Raw genomic sequence first — 16,767 nt, forward strand, 5'->3', positions numbered from 1 at the left:
TGGCCTTGGGTGAAACTGTTTTTCCATTTCAAAGGAGACTTGTGATTCCATTAGCGGTCCCTGTCCTAGGAGAGTGAGGGCAGGGATCCCTGGGTGGGAGAAGTGGGGTCCCAGGCCCACTCAGATCTGTGTGATGGGGCTTGTTGGGCTCATTTATTCTTCAAATATGAAGGTCCACTAGGGACAGGTGCTTTCCTAGAAACAACCATCATTTGATAGATAACAGCCCTGTCCTCCAGGGCTTCCATTCTCCCAGGAGTGACACTGTCACACAAGATGTCACATCCAGGTAGTGTTCTCAGTACAGTCCATGTGACTCCATCCTTGTCTCCTCTGTGGGCCTTCCATGCAGGCCTGTTTCAATTCAGTGACCTGGGTGTATGCTATTGAACGCCATCCAGTGCTGGGAGGCAGGGGTGGCCCCAGACCTGGTATCTGCCCCAGGAGCAGCTCCCTGGTGGGGACAGTACCTCACAGGCCTTGACTGTCCCCAGCACAACCTCTTCTGATTCATCCATCTCTGCTCCCTTGGTGGGCTCCAGAGCCCAGGCCTTTTTCTCAGCATGGCCTGTGCCTCCCTTACCTTCAGGTTCATGGAGTTTGAGGCAAAGGAGGAGATGCAGTTTCAGCAGGTGCAGTGGATGCAGAGGGTGCAGGGCCTGCCTCCTCCAGTCCCACCAAAGCTGGAACCTCAGGGTCCCAGCTCAAAAAATGGGCCCTCAGCCAGGTACCCATGTGCCCAGTGGAGCTGAACACAATGGTAACAGGGGCTTAGGGACAGCCACTGTGCCTCCATCAGTCCTCTTCCCTCAAGGGGGTCACCTCAACAGCCACTGAGGGAGTCTAAGCTGCCCTTTTTCACCCTGGGGTACTGATTTGGTCAGTTACAAAACTCCCATCTCCCTGTCTAAGGACACCACATACAGCCTGCCTGAGAAGTGGGCTGGATGGGGAGACACTTGGAAAATTGGAGGTTCCACACTTGCTCATATGTGACTCTTTTAGAAGCTCCCCCTTACCTCTCCCTCCTCATTCCCCATCACTGTGAGTGAAGATGCAGGTGGTCTTGACTCCCAACCACACCCACATCTATGTCTTCAAAACACTGTCTGAACCTACATGTGCGCTGTGTGGTCAGGAGCTGGACGCAGGGGCCCCTCACCTTTATTTCCTCCTCCCGCTCTGTCCCAGTGTGTGTGCCCAGGAAGCTACACACATCCCAGTGTCCCTGGGAGACCATGGCACCTAAGGAGATTCTCCCTGAGGCTGTGAAACAGTATGTGGACACCATGGATGAGCTGGTGGGGCCTGTCCCCTTAGCCACTGGGGGGCTAGATGCAGAATTCCAAGAGGACAGAAATGAACTGAAGCAGGAAGAGAACGGGACCTACACAGACCCAGATCTCCTGAGCTACACTGACAAGCTGTGCTCCCAGGAAGCCTGCGTCACCAAGGTGGGCTGGGCCTGGAGCCTGGGGGCTGCAAGATTCCAGGGACTGGCACTCTCAGCACCAGGACTGGGGTTCTACCCGGGCATTTGGGACTTAAGTTCTGAACCTTGTCTCTGAGCTCTGTGTGTGTGCGTGTGAGCGTGTGTGTGTGTGTGTGAGCGTGTGTGTGTGTGTGTGTGTGTAGCTGACTGCCTCGGTGGTTTAAAACATGCTACCTAATGGAGGACAATGGGGTAGGTCTCTTTTTCACTTTCCCTCCTGGTATTCATGGCTCACAAATTACCCCAGGACAAGGATACTCACAGCCTCTTCCTTCCTTCTTAGGGAGAGGCAGTCATTCACCCTCGATTCCTGGCAGACTTGCTTTCCCCAGAACCACAGCTGGACCTCTTGGCCCTAGCTGAGGAGTTGGAACAGGAGGAAGGACTCACCCTTGAAGAGGTGAGCCAGAGGAGAGAGGGACACTCAGGGAGACAAGGGAGGGATGGACCCCAGGTAGAAGAGGGAAGGCGAGAGACACCCAGGTAACCAAGGGAGGAAAGGACCCAGGTCAGCCGGGGGAGGGATGGGAATGCAGAACAGGAGGCCCACCTGGCTCTGTTCATCCCTCCCCTGCCTGGAAGGCCTGGCCTTGTGGAGGGCCTGCTAGGGACTCGGTGCGATGCAGGACCATAGGAAGGAGAGGATGGGGGCCCAGAGGGAAAGGAAGGACACACAGCTGGGAATAAGGCCCAGGAGGACAGCAGGAGTGCTCTAGTGTCTGTACTTTGACTGGAGTCCTGGTGACATCCCCCCTCTTGCTCCCCAATGCCATCATCCCCCTGCCCAGCCCTCCTTCTCCCCTCACCATGTATGCGGGGCCAGTCACTGTATGCCTCCCTCCTACCAGCTGGTGCAGAAAGGACTCCTGGATCTGAAGGAGGAGTTGGGTGTGCGGGCACCCACCAGTCACAGTGCACCCCATTAGGACTCAAGTCCTCGTGAGTCTGATGTTGGCCTAGATGCCCAGACACATGACTAAGGCCCCCAGCTAGGGGTCGGTGATGAAGACAGCCCAGCAGACGTTCATTTTGAGGAACTTCTAAGGTGCTGCCGAGCAGACAGTGGCCTGTTCAGCACCAAATGCTTTATTCTCTCCAGGACATCAGGGTTTCCCTCCATTCCAGGCTGGACAGCCCCTCTCCCCTTCCCAGGGTCAAAAGCGCACTGCAAGGAGCCTGGGACCCAGGGATGCCTCAGTTCTCAGAGAGACATCTCCTATAAGGGAGGACCCAGGGCCAGGGGATGGGTCCAGTGAAGACAAGGGGCAGCTCCCCAGCCTGGCCTTCCTCTTGGCCTCTCAGTCCAGCCTGTGGCCCTGGGAGATGTCCCACAGCTCTGCCCCAGGGCCCTTGAGATTTGTCTGCCCTGGAGGTGGGGGGCCCCCCAGGCCCCCTCCCCTCAGAGAAATGGTCTCAGCCCAGCACCTCCACCAGCTGCCAAGTCAAGGAAGCGACCTCTAGTGGAGGCCCAGTACCTGCTGGGAAGCTGTCCCTGCCCAAGCCTGACCTCGGGGTCTCTGGGAGGCCAGCCTTAACTCTGGGGCTGGCTCACCCCTCACTGGGAAAAAAGAGGTGTGACCTGTTTGTCACAGGGAGGAGGAGGAGAAAGAGGCACTGCAGCCAGTAGGGAACAGCAGGCCAGCCCTCCACTGCCAGCCCCCAGGGGGTCCCCCGGGGACCTTAGGGCTTCTTCTCATTCAGTGCTGACCCCAGCTGATGTGGGGGTTAGGGAGGAAGGACAAGGAAGGAGGGGGGACCATCAGGGCCCGGGTGGTGTAGGGTGGAGGGGAGTTAAGAGGCTGGGGGGTGGATCTGGATGGCTGTGGGTGGGAGCAGCACCTTGGGGTGATGTATGTAAAATGTGAATGATGACAGTTTTGTTTGGAAATGATCTCAGACCACTGTAGTCTTATTCATGTCTGTGCTGCTCTACAGAGAGGGGTCCAGAGAAGGAGGCTGAGGAGGTCCCAGGAGCTACGGATCCACAGGGGGCTGACTAGATCTTCCTCCACATTGACACAGGGTCCTCAGACTGGTCCTGGGAGCCTGCAGCTCCCACTTACCCCAGGGACCCCTGCATTGTCATTTTCCCTCGAGCCTGATTGGCCACGGGCCTGTGGGGCATTCCCTCATCATCTGCACCCCTGAGCAAACTAGGGATGGAGAGCTGTTTTCATGCCTTTCAGCCCTCTGAACACTATCCAGTTTTCTAGAATGGAGCCAAGAGACAGCCCTTGTCTTTGGGGAGCTTCAGTCTGCTTCCCTGAGGTGGCCAGATGATAGGCCAGGGTGTCCTGACCAGAGAGGAAGTCTTGGCCTGAGAGACAGGGCTTTTTGCCTCTCTGCTCCATTGTAGAGGGAGCCTCCTGGGATTATTGCAATGTGGGGAGTGGTGGAGGCAGCTCCCTCTTAATCCCAAGGACACAAGGGGAATGGGCTGAGAGGAAGTTCACGGGGCACCTGTTAAAGGTGTGTGAAAAGGGAATGACAGTCAGTGTCGTGGGATTTGTGGGATTTATGGGATTTCTGTGCGGAGCATCTTGTCCAGCTGAGGGAGGAGGACTCATCTTGCTGTGGCCTTAGGGGCTAACGAGTCTGCAGAGGTGCCTCACAATTACTATTCTTTCCCTTCCCACCCACAGCTGGCTGGACCTGTGTGTGGACTGGTGGCAACAGAAATTTGTATTTGCATATAAAACAGTTCCTCCTATAAGGGAACCCCACTACACTGTTGATGGGAATGCAGTTTGGTGCAGCCATTATGGAAAACAGTACGGAGATTCCTCAAACAACTTAAAAGACTTACCCTATGATCCAGCAATTCCATTCTTGTGCATATATCTGGAGAAAACTCTAACTGGAAAAGATATATGCACCCCAATGTTCACAGCAGCACTACTTACAATAGCCAAGACATAGAAACAACCTAAATGTCCAATGACAGATGACTGGATAAAGTAAGTTGTGGTACATTTACACAATGGAATACTACTCAGTCATAAACAAGAATAAAATAATGCCATTTGCAACACTTAGGTAGACTTGGAGATGGTCATTCTAAGTGAAGTTCACTAGAAAGTGAAATATAAATACCATATGATATCACTTACATGTGGAATCTAAAGGAGAAGACACAAATGGACTTATCTGCAAAACAGAAACAGACTCACAGACAGAGAAAACAAACTTATGGTTATCAGAGGGGAAGGGAGAGGGAACGGGTAAATTGAGAGTTTGAGATTTGCAGATACTAACTACAATATATAAAATAGATAAACAACAGGTTTATACTGTATAGCACAGGGAACTATATTCAACATCTTGCAGTAACCTTTAATGAAATAGAATATGAAAGCAAATATATGTATGCTCATGGGGTATGACTAAAGCATTACACTGTACACCAGAAATTGACACAAAATTGCAAACCAACTACACTTCAAAATATATATATATACACACACACACACACACACACATGCACACACACACAGGGAAAAGAGACATGAAACGGGAAAATTTCTTGAAAACCACAAACTACCAAAACTTAACTCTGATGAACTAGATGACCTAATACATATTAAAACTCTTAAAGTCATTCAATTCATAGGTAGAGTCCTTCCAAAGAAGAAATCTCCTGATCCATGTATTCACTGGCGATTTCCACCAAACGTTTCAAAAGAATAATATGAATTCCACAAAACCTGTTCCACCAAGTAGAAGCAAAGCGATTATGTCCCAACTTATTTTATGAGGCCAGCATAACATAACACTAAACCCTGATAATGACAGCTCAAAAATGTAAATTTCTGACAAATACTCCCAGGAATATGGATACATACCTACACAAATTCTCAACAAAATATAAGTTGTGTTCATTTTCTCTGGCTGTTATGACAAATTATTATAAAGTATTACAAATTACAAACTGTATCATTAAATTACAAATTACTATTTACTAGCTTAAAATACCTCAAATTTATTATAGTAATGTTTTGCAGGTCAGTAGTCTGATGTCAGTCAAGGTGTCAGCAGGGCTGATTCCTTTTGAGGCCTTACAGGAGAATCTGTTCCCTTTCCCTTTCTGGCTTCCAGAGGATGCCTGTCATCCTTGGAAGAAGTTGGTCCCTTCTTCCATCTTCAAAGTGCATCACATTAGTCTCTGCTTCTATCATCTCATGGTCTCTCTGACTCAGTTCCTGTGTCCCTCCTTTTATATTAAGTAAACCCAGAAAATGTATGATAAACTCAAAATTTTTAACTTAGTTACTTCTGCAAAATCCTTTTTGCATACAAGGTAACAATCACACATTGCTATAGAAGTGATTAGACACGGATCTCTTTGGGGAACTGTAATTTAGCCTACAGCAAGAAATCCACGAGAATACCTACCTTAAGCATCCACATGAATATCACCAAGTGGAATTTATTCCAAGAATGCAAGCCTGGTTCAATAGCCAAAAATCAACACTGTAATTTAACCTATGAAGAGTCTAAAGAAGAGAACCCATGTAGTCACATCAATTAATACAGAAAAAAACATTAAACAAAATTCAACACCCGTTCATATTAAAAATGCTCAGAAACTAGGAATAGAAGGGTACTACTTCAACCTAACAAAGAACATCTGCAAAACACTCACATCTCACATCATAATGGTGAAAGAATGAACGCTTTTCCCAAGTTCGAAAACGTTAGAATGTCTGCTGTCTTCTGTCAGTTTGCAACTTTACTACAGGTTCTAGTTAGTGCAGTACAGCAAGAAAGGAAATAAAGGCATATCGACTAGAAAAGAAGAAATATAATTGTCATTTACAGATGACATCATTGTCTATGGAGAAAACTCCAAGGAATCTATAAGAAAACTCATAATATATTATAATAAATAGATTTAGCAAGATCCCAGAATATAAGATTCATACATAAACATGAATACACAGCATTAATCATACTTCCATATACTAGCAGTGACCTGAGCACTTGAAAACCAAAGTTTAAAACATATACAATAGGTTTCAGTTCAATGTGGCGCCATGGAAACATCCTGAACTCACCTGCACCCACAAACACACCAAATGTACAGCTACATGTGGAACAATTTCCTCTGGAAAAGCCTGAGAAATGGTGGAGCAACCCCTTCACATCAGGCAAACCAGAGGGAAACCATATCAAAGCAGGTGGGAAAGGCTGAGACACAATTTCACCATAAACCCCACCCCTGAACAGACACACTCAGGAGGGAACTCAAAACACGGAACTTCTCCCTGAGGTATGAACGGTGTGTACCCCCACACTGGGGACTCAAAATTTGAAGACTGACAACTGAGAGAGAAACCCCCAAAACATCTGACTTGGAAGACCCTCAAGGATACATGACTGTGAGACCCACTGAGTTGTGGTGAATTCAGGAACGCCTCTTAAAAGGCCTGTGCTTTTGGTCCAGGGCCAAGTGCAGAAGTGGCTCTTTGAAAAGCACCCACACTTTATGTGAAAGAGACTCATTTCCAAAATTTAAAGCATTGGTCTGAGGGGCAGGGGCTGCTGGGATACTCTACAGGGGCTGAGGCTGGTGGTGGTGCCATCCTCCTGCTCTCCCTCTGCCTTAATAAAACTGGCAGGTACCATCTTTTTTTCCCCTTCCTTTTGGGTGCCAGCTTTATGCTCCAGCCAGCTGGTGCCATCTTCCCCGCTCTCCCTCTGTCTTGATATATTTCTTACTTCATCTTTTCCCATTTCTTCTGCTCCCCTTTATTCAGAAGGTGCCGTCTTTGCACCCTCCCACTGCTTCACTCCAGCCATCTTCACACTCTCCCTCTGATGGGCTTCAGAGAGCCAGTATCTCCAAGCGGGGAATGTCTACACACCGGTGACCCAGGTTTTGTGGCTTCCACTCAGGGGATGCTCCTTGATCACCTACCTCTGGAGGCCAGGACCGATTGCATGTCTCGGTCCAATGGGACTGTAACAGTTGGAGAGGCACTTCTTGGCAAGCTATGACTTTCAGGGCACTGAGACACACCCCCAGCCTTTATGTGAAAAAAAGGCCTTCTTTCTAGTCTTAGAGCTTTCGACTTGGAGGCAGGCTTCAGGTTTGGCACACATCATGAGACTACTGAGGTGCTCTCAGGGAAGGTAGGCTATGGGTGCCATCATTACACTCTCAGTCTGCCTTGTTACATACAGCTCACTGACATTTTCCAGAAAGGAGCTTGTATACTTATCTGAAGCCCTGTTCACTGTGACTGTTCTCCAGGAGACATCTCCAGAATTCCTAGCTCTAGGGGCCAGCAGGGCCTATATTTGCAGTCCCAAGCCGCAGGATATTTGTATTCTTTAAAAGTTGTTACTGGGCGGTTTGGATTCCAATCAGCCTGAATCTTGGTGTTGATTGAGAGCCTACCCTTTAGGATACTGACTGGTCTTGGCACACCCTCAACTGCTAGGAGCTGTTAAAATAAAACAAGCTGCTTGGATAATCAGTTTCACTGACAACCAAGGGTAGGCAGGGTTAATTGACAAAGTTCTTCTCCCACACAACTCTTCAAGACTGGGAGAGGTGGCTGTTTTACTTAATGCATAGAAACCAACACAGAAAGTCAAGTGAAATGAAGAAACAGAAGACTCTGGACAACATTCCAAATGAAAGAACAAGATAAAACCCCAGAAAAAAAAAAAACTTAATGAAATGAAGAAAAGTAATTTGCCTGATGAAAAATTCAAAGTACACTCATAAGAAAAGCCCACTGAACTCAGAAGAATAATGGATGAACACAGTGAGAACTTCAACAAAGAGCTAGAAAATAAAAGAAAGTTCCTAACAGAAGTCACAGAACTAAAGAATACAATAATTAAACTTAAAAATGCACTAGATGAAGCACACACACACACAAAAATCAGTGAACTCAAGGACAGGTGAGGGGAACTCCCTCAAACATAGAAGCAAAAATGGAAAGGAAGGAAAAAAAAAAGTGAAGGCAGCTTACAAGATTAATGGCAAAACATCAAGCAGAGTAACATTCTCATTATAGGAGCTCCAGAAGAAGAGAAAAGGGGCAGAGAACATATTTGAATAAACAAGGTCTGAAAACTTTTCCTAACCTGGGAAAGGAAACAGACACCCAGTTACAGGAAGCCCAGTGAGCTCCAAAGCAGACTGAAAACTAGCAAGGAGTTTTATTAAATCAGTAAATTTTAAAACTTCCTACAAAACAAATCCAGGACCACCAATATCATAGAAATACAAAATATCATACAAGGATACTATGAACAACTACATAGAAACAAAATGAATAACCTAGATGAAATGGACAAGTTTCTGGAAATATACAGTCCATCAAGACTGAATCAAGAAACTGACCACTTGAACAAACTTATCACTAGAAATGAAATTGAATTAGCAATAAAAAAACCTCCCTACAAATAAAAATCCAAGACCAGATGGCTTCACTGGGGAATTCTACTGAACATACAAAGAACTCATACCAGTCCTTCTCAAAATCTTCCAGAAGACTGAAAAAGAGGGAGTACTCCCAAACTCGTTCTATAAAGCCACCATCACCCTGATACCAAAACCAGGCAAAGACACTACCAAGAAAGAGAATTATAGGCCAGTATCACTGATTAAAATAGATGCAAAAATCCTCAACAAAATATTAGCAAACAGAATCCAGCAGCACATAAAAAAGTTCACAAACCATGATCAAGTTGGACTCATCCCAGGAACACAAGGAAGGTTCAACATAAGCAAATCAATCAATATATTACACCACATCAACCAGAGAAAGGACAAAAAACACATGATCATCTCAATCAATGCAGGATAAGCATTTGATAAAATTCAACACCCATTTATGATAAAAACTCTCACCACAGTGGGTATAGAGGGAACATATATGAACATAATAAAAACTATTTATGACAAACCTATAGCCAGCTTAGTACTCAAAGGTGAAAAACTAAAAACTTTCCCACTAAAATCTGGGGCCATCAAAGTTGTCCACTCTCACCACTCCTATTCAACATAGTCTTGAAAGTCCTAGCCACAGTAATCAGGCAAGGAAAAAGAAATAAAAGGGATCCAAATTGGAAAACAAGAGGTAAAATTGTCACTATATGCAGATGGCATGATACTATAGATAGAAAAACCTAAAAGTTTCATATAAAAACTACTAGAACTAATCAAATAACTCAGCAAGGTAGCAGGATACAAGATTAATGTACAAAAATCAGTTGCATTTATTTACACTAACAATGAATCAATAGGAAAAGAAAGTAAAGAAACAGTCCCTTTTTGAACAGTACTGAAAGTAATAAAATACCTAGGAATAAATCTAACCAAGGAGGTGAAAGACTTATACACGGAGAACTAGAAAACACTGATTAAGGAAATTAAAGAAGACTTAACAAAATGACAAGATATCCCATGCTCCTGGATTGGAAGAATCAATAGTGTTAAAGTGGTCATACTGCCCAAGGCAACATACAGATTTAATGTAACCTCTATTAAATTACCCAGGGCATATTTCACAGAACTAGAACAAATCATAATAAAATTTATATGGAATCACAAAAGACCCAGAATTGCCATAGCACTGCTGAAGAAAAAGAATGAGGCTGGAGGAATAATGCTCCCAGACTTCAGACAATACTATAGAGTTACAGTCATCAAAACAGCATGGCATTGGTACAAAAACAGACCTGTGGACCAATGGAACAGGATAGAGCCCAGAAATGAACCCACAAACTTTTGGTCAATTAATCTTTGACAAAGGAGGCAAGAACATACAATGGAATAAAGACAGTCTCTTCAGCAAACGGTTTTGGGAAAACTGAACAGCAGCAATGTTAATCAATGAAGCAAGAATACTCCCTCACATCGTATACAAAAATACACTCAAAATTGATTAAAGACTTAAACATAAGACAAGACACAATAAACCTCCTAGAAGAAAACATAGGAGAAACATTATCTCACATCTATCTCGGTAATGTTCTCCTAGTGCAGTCTACTCAAGAAACAGAAATAAAAGCAAAAACAAATGAATGGGATCTAATTAAACTTACAAGCTTTTGCACAGCAAGGGAAAACATAAGCAAAACCAAACAACAACCTATGGAATGGGCTCACTCTAAGCCAGGCATACACTGTCCATGAGCCTCCCGGGGACTAGGTGTTTTATTCACTGAAGTAGCTTAACAACTAGTACGTGTCCTAATGCATACCGACACCACTTGCTGAATTAATTACAAACTGGGAAACCCAGGTGGAGTTAGCGGTTCTGTCCAGAATTATCTCGTATCAGTGTTTTCACCAACTGACACAGTAATCTATTTCCTTATCAGTCTGTCTCCTACACCACCTGCAGCTCTCCTCAGGGTGGGCAGGAACATGGACCAGGGCCAGGCAGAGAAGATGCTCTAAGTGATAAATCTCACCAGGAGAGGATGTTGCCCTAGCCCACATAACACTGTGACACAAGTCTGACAGTCTCACTTCCACAGACTCTGCTTCACACTCCAGGATGATGTCCAAGAGACTGAGGGGAGGGAGGACACTGGTCTCACCAGGCCTGCTCACTTCCAGGGAGTAACAACTAGAGCACTAACCCGAGGCCAAGGGCTCAGAGCTCACCGATGTGTTTCATTCAATCCTCCCAACCCTGAGGTGGGTATCGCTACCCCCTCTCTACAGGAGAGAAAAACAAGCTCAGGTCACATACAGGTGTCCAGAACCCACAGTATTCCCTGCTCTACTATACAGACTCCCAGCCAGAGATCAGAACATGGGCCTCCGACAATCTGGTGTGAAGTCAGTCAGTGGGTGGTGGGTTCTTGGGTGTTTATTGTTAGGCTGCATAACTCACATGTTAGATATGTATCAAATATTAAATACATTGTAAAGAACACCATCCAGTTTGGCTGCCACCCCCATACTGCCAGAGACAGGAAAGCAGAAGCACCATAAAAGCAACCCAAAGACCCTCTCCTGCCTAAACGACTTTGCTGTCCCCTCTTCTCCTACCCCCAGCCCCCATCAGCAGGCCTCGGCCCAGCACAAGAGTAAGGGAAGCAGCATCAAGAGCTACCCTGGTAAGTGTCAGAGGTCAGCAGCAGACATCTCATGACCACCCACACCTCACTGTGCCACCTTAAAGAAGTTCAGCCTTATCAGATGACTCCACCTGGGCCTCAGATGCCCAGACCAGTGGTGGACACTAGCCCAGGCTGCATTAGAATCTCTCCCCCAGGAGCTGGAGTGCTCTGAAGACACATACCTCTGGGAAGCTAGGGTCAGCTCTCTTCTGCCAAGTGCATGGGAATGTAGTAAAATTGAAACAAGAAGAAACAACAACAACAAAAAAAAAACCAAACAGCTGTGCAGAGATGCAGCATGCAAGAAGATTTTGTAAATGTACAGAGAGTGGGGAGTAGATGCCTTGATCTAGTTTTCAGTTCCTACCTTCCTATCTTCTTTTAGTTCCTATGATCTAGTTTTACATCCATACCTGAAGCTTTAACTGCTCTTCCTGTCTGTGCAACACCATGAGAAATATCCCTGGATCATAATCACAAACTCCCCGATTTCTACAACCCATTTGCTACACATAGTGCCTGAAATGCTTTAGCACCCTTCCCTATCTTTCACTCTGCTAGCTGCAAGTCATTCTCCAGATTCTGGCTTAAACAGCACTTCCTCCAGGAAACCCTCCCAGACTACTCCTCAAACCTTTGCTCAACTTTTTATTCGTATAAACGGTAGCACTCTGCATTCATCATATTGAGTAAATGTGATTACTTTCCTGTTAGACTGCAAACACCAAAAAGTAAAAAACCACTTTGATCATACTGCTTAGCACACAGGACAGGTACATGCTCAGTATCATTACTAAATGAATGAAAATCAAGAAACTGGTGGAGGTACATAGGAGGAGTCAGAAGGATCAACACTGATAAACACCCTTCTGATAAAAATGAAGCTGCTTTGACCCTACCTTCCTCACCCCTTCCAAGTTTCTCATTCCTCCCTCTTCCATCTACACAACAGGCCCAAGTGGGCCGTGACAATCATCATGTTATATTCTGGTGCCAACATATTCAGGAATCCAGGATGCAAGAAGCACATTTCCAGGTAACTCACTGTAACAGAGGAAAGTCTACAGTAGTTTAGGGAAAAAAATAATAATTACAGGTTTTGAGGTCTAGACAAATCCCAGTTCTGCTATACATTTACTGGCTGTGAACCCTGGACAAGTCACCTGAGGCCTGGTTTCCTCATCTGTACAGTGAAAAAAATAATAACTCAGAGGTGAGGATGAAAATGACTTTGCAACCACAGCAACTAAGGCAAGCTTGCAACTAATGTTAGCCAGCTGGTCATGGTGAAGTACCGCAGACCTCACCCCTACACCCCACCCCCAGCTCCTACAAGCCATGGATGGGTTCAGAGACCAGAGCTTACCTAAGACTGAGCATCTGAGACAGACCTTGGAGAACATCTATCCTGTTGGCTTTCCAAAGCATGGGAGCCCCAAGAAGTGAAAGAGAAAAGAGAAGCAAAGAGGAAGAAACAGCATGCCAGAATCAGGCAGGTGGGTGGGCAGAGCAGGCTGGATGTGTGGTGGGGTCGCCTGAGATTTTTTGGGGGAATCATTTGTTTTTTATTTAGTAGGTACATTACTGCGAGCAAGGTGAGGAATAAACTATACATAATTCCTGGAAAACTCAACTAGGATGCTTTTCATTAAAGTATTTTTATTAATACTTGAGAATTGAGAACACACAAATTCAATTCACCAGAATGACATATATATTATAGCTAACCACCAGAAGCACATTAGGGATGTAACTAATATCAAAATGAATTTTGTTTGCATTTTACTTGCACTCAAAACTGTTCAGAAACTCTGGATTTTCTGTTGCTCATGTAAGACGGTCTCCTCCCATCTTTGAGCTCCAAAAACCAAACAAGGGACTTCTTTATTAAAAGTCAAATTAACAGCTAAACCAGCACAACTAGGAATCTGGCCTGGAGCCTCTGTACATGATTTATACCACTGCTGGTCCTGCCTTTGAAACAGGTGGTACCAATACCCAGCAAAGTCCCGGGGAGGGATGGAGGGAGGGCTAGAGGTGAAAGTAATAAGGATACATTGTTGGAGGAGATGAATGTCAGAGGAAGGCAGGACCTGAATAGGGCCCAGCACCTCTGTAGGATGGGCTGGAGGGAAACACCACGGGCATCTAAACAGGACATTCCTCTGGTGCAGGGACTGAATGTGCTGCGCACAAACTGCATGCAGGTCATTTGGCAGAACCGCCTCCACCACATACACACCAGAGGCCAATAACACTTCCAATCAATGCAACAACAAAAAGCAAAACAAAACCCATATACATTTCAAAATTCCTGTGGAGACTGGATAAAAATCACACCCACTGAGTAGCCGTAAATAAGTAGACGGAAGAGACAAGTGCACCGGTTAGAAAGTCAAAGAGAGACAAAGAAGGAAACACAAAATTGGATGAGGAACCAGCAGAAAAAGGCCATCCTTCGAGGACCTTCCCCTACCAAATCAAGTCCCAACTCCTTAGAAAACAAAGCCCCTCAGAACTCGGCCCCACCCATCACAGTTGCCTCCACTCCAGCTTTCTCCCCAAGGCACCCACCCACAGCCTCACTTCTCAGACAACTCCTGGTTTTCCTGACCTAAGGTACCGTGTTCAGACTGCTGTGCCTCGGCGTGTGCACTCTCCTCTACCCAGAGTGAACTTCTCACGGCAAACTCCCAGTCAGACACCAACACCCAGTGCGAAGGTTTGCGAAGTCAGACATGGACATCCACACACCACTCAGGCCTTTGTCACCCACTGCACTCTACAGGGGCTTCTGTGTTCCTGCTCAACTGCACCCCATTGTCTGGAACAAGAGCTACTGAAGGGCAGGTGCCACGTGAGTCCTTGCAGAGAACTGATGCTCAATGAATTCTAAGTGAATGACCTTGCATAAAAGGTTTTTAAAAGGCTAAAAAGCAAACCATGCAAAAAGCAGACAATAGATATTTTCTGTTATTGAAAGCATGCATTTTCTCAACTCCAATCTTTGGCTGAGTATCACTTAGGAAGCAGACACAGATGCTCTACCACTTCCTAGTTGGGTATCTGTGGGCAAATTAAGTAACCTCGCTGTGTCTCAGACTTCCACTTACTGAAAGGAACCACCCCTGCAGTGTGGTTAAGAGGACTAATGAATATATGCTTAAAAAAATAACAGAAAACATTGACTAAATGGTAGTTCTTACCAGCCTGCTGTGATCACAGAAACATTAACAGGACCAGATACTGCACCATCAGGAATATGAGCACGACAAAATTTTTGTTAAAACTATGTTTTTTTTGAGGACAGCTGAAAGTCAACAAATCCAACAGCCTGTCTTCCAGCTGCACCCTGCTCTCTACATCCTCAGTACTGATCCCTAGTGACCACTATGTCCCCGGCTCCTCCGACAATGTGGACTCCCAGGTCTCTGGCCTCTGACCACACCTCCTCCTCCTCTTCTGTAGCTTGTACACTAAGGACACCTAAAGTCAGGCATTCCTTCAGCTCAGCTCACACTTTTTTCTCAACTTGTCCCCTCTCAAACCTTCAATTATCAGATCTATGGAGATGACCCCACAACCTCTCAGTTACATTCAGAAAATGTTTCAAGCTGGATTTATACAACATAGATGGTTACCTTAATTAGATGATGAAGCATACAGCTTCAACTTCTCTCTTTCATACCATTTTTTTCCCTTTTCTCCTGAGTCATACACCTCACCAGTCTTAGGCATCCTCTTCCTTTAACCACCTCTTAAAACTACTTGCTTGCCAAGGCTTCTTCTTTGGTCTTTCTGTTCTGTCTCACTGGTTCTTAACTTCTCTGGGATAATGAACCCTTTGAAAATCTACAAATGATATGGATTGTTTACTAAAAAGATAAACACACAGCATATATGTATGCAATTTCACCTAACCAATGATCTCAAATAAGAATCTGTGTTCCTGTACACCAGACTACCACTTACACAAATTTTCATCTCCAGATTCTATGTCCCTCTTATTTCCAGGATACCTTGTGGATACAACCCAAAGGACCTACTGGCATCATAAACTTAACAAGTCCAACCAGAACTCACTAATTCTCCTTAACAAACTTCCTCTGCCTACAGTATTCCTCCTCTAATAATGGCACCACCATGTCCCTAAGCTAGAAGCCTTGCAATTAACAAACTTCCCCATACCACATCACCAGGTCCTGTCTCAGAATCTCTCCCAAATCCATATCCCACCTCTTAAGCCTCTTACCCTGTAAGACCTCATCATCCTTTGCATCCCATACCTGCCATGATGAAAAGTCCACCACTCCTCTGACAAGAGCCCATTATTGACTCTAACATCTCCATCCTCCACACCGCTACCTCACTTCACCTTTAGAAGGTCACTAGCCTAGCTGATTCCCCACCTCAGTTTCCTCCTGTCATTTCCACCTGTGTCAACCTAGATGTTCCCAGAATTTCAAAACTGATCATGTGCCTGCCTCTCTTCAAAAACTCTGATGCTTCTCCATTGCACAAACATAAAATCAAACTCCTTTCTGCCTACAGAGTCCTCCACAATTTGCCACCTAAGTCCTTTTGCAGGATTGGATCCCATAGCTTAGATTGTCACTTGCACCTATTATCTTTCTATCAAAATCACACCACTAAGAAAGGCTCAGTTCAAACTCCACTCTTTATATTCCCTACATAATGTTAAGGAAAGGACTTTTCATAGAAAAGACAAAATTCCTGATGAACAGATTAAGAAAATAAAATAAAATAAATTTCTTCCTTAAAATTTAAGTCCTTCTGGAAACATTAAGCTTCTCAAAACATCAGTTCTTCAAATATTATTAATAATTCAATCAAGAAATCCTTCAAAAACCCAGCATCATTAACCAACATTTACTAAATACTAATAATGCACAATGTAAATTAAACTCTTATATGAAATACCATCAACCTGAAGATAAAAAGTCATAATCTGGGCCCAGGATTCTAATTCCAGTAATATTAGTAATTGAATTTTACTTAAGAAAGGAAAAAAATATATAGTAAGTGGACTTCACATTTTACCTAATAGAGACTTAAGTCACGTAAGTCCACAGTCGAGATAGAATGTTACCAGATATAAATCGTCTTCAGACTAGGAAAAATTCTCATCAGATTAAAAAAAAAACTTAACTGAAATGTCACAA

General features: G+C 44.9%; 1 pseudogene; it reads left to right on the plus strand.

Annotated features, from left to right (window-relative positions):
• The first annotated feature begins 392 nt into the window (after positions 1 to 392).
• Positions 393 to 15,026, plus strand: LOC123611917 (NUT family member 2G-like; annotated as a pseudogene).
• The last annotated feature ends 1,741 nt before the right edge of the window (positions 15,027 to 16,767 follow it).

Source organism: Camelus bactrianus, chromosome 11, assembly GCF_048773025.1.
Source record: "Camelus bactrianus isolate YW-2024 breed Bactrian camel chromosome 11, ASM4877302v1, whole genome shotgun sequence".
Taxonomy (NCBI): domain Eukaryota; kingdom Metazoa; phylum Chordata; class Mammalia; order Artiodactyla; family Camelidae; genus Camelus; species Camelus bactrianus.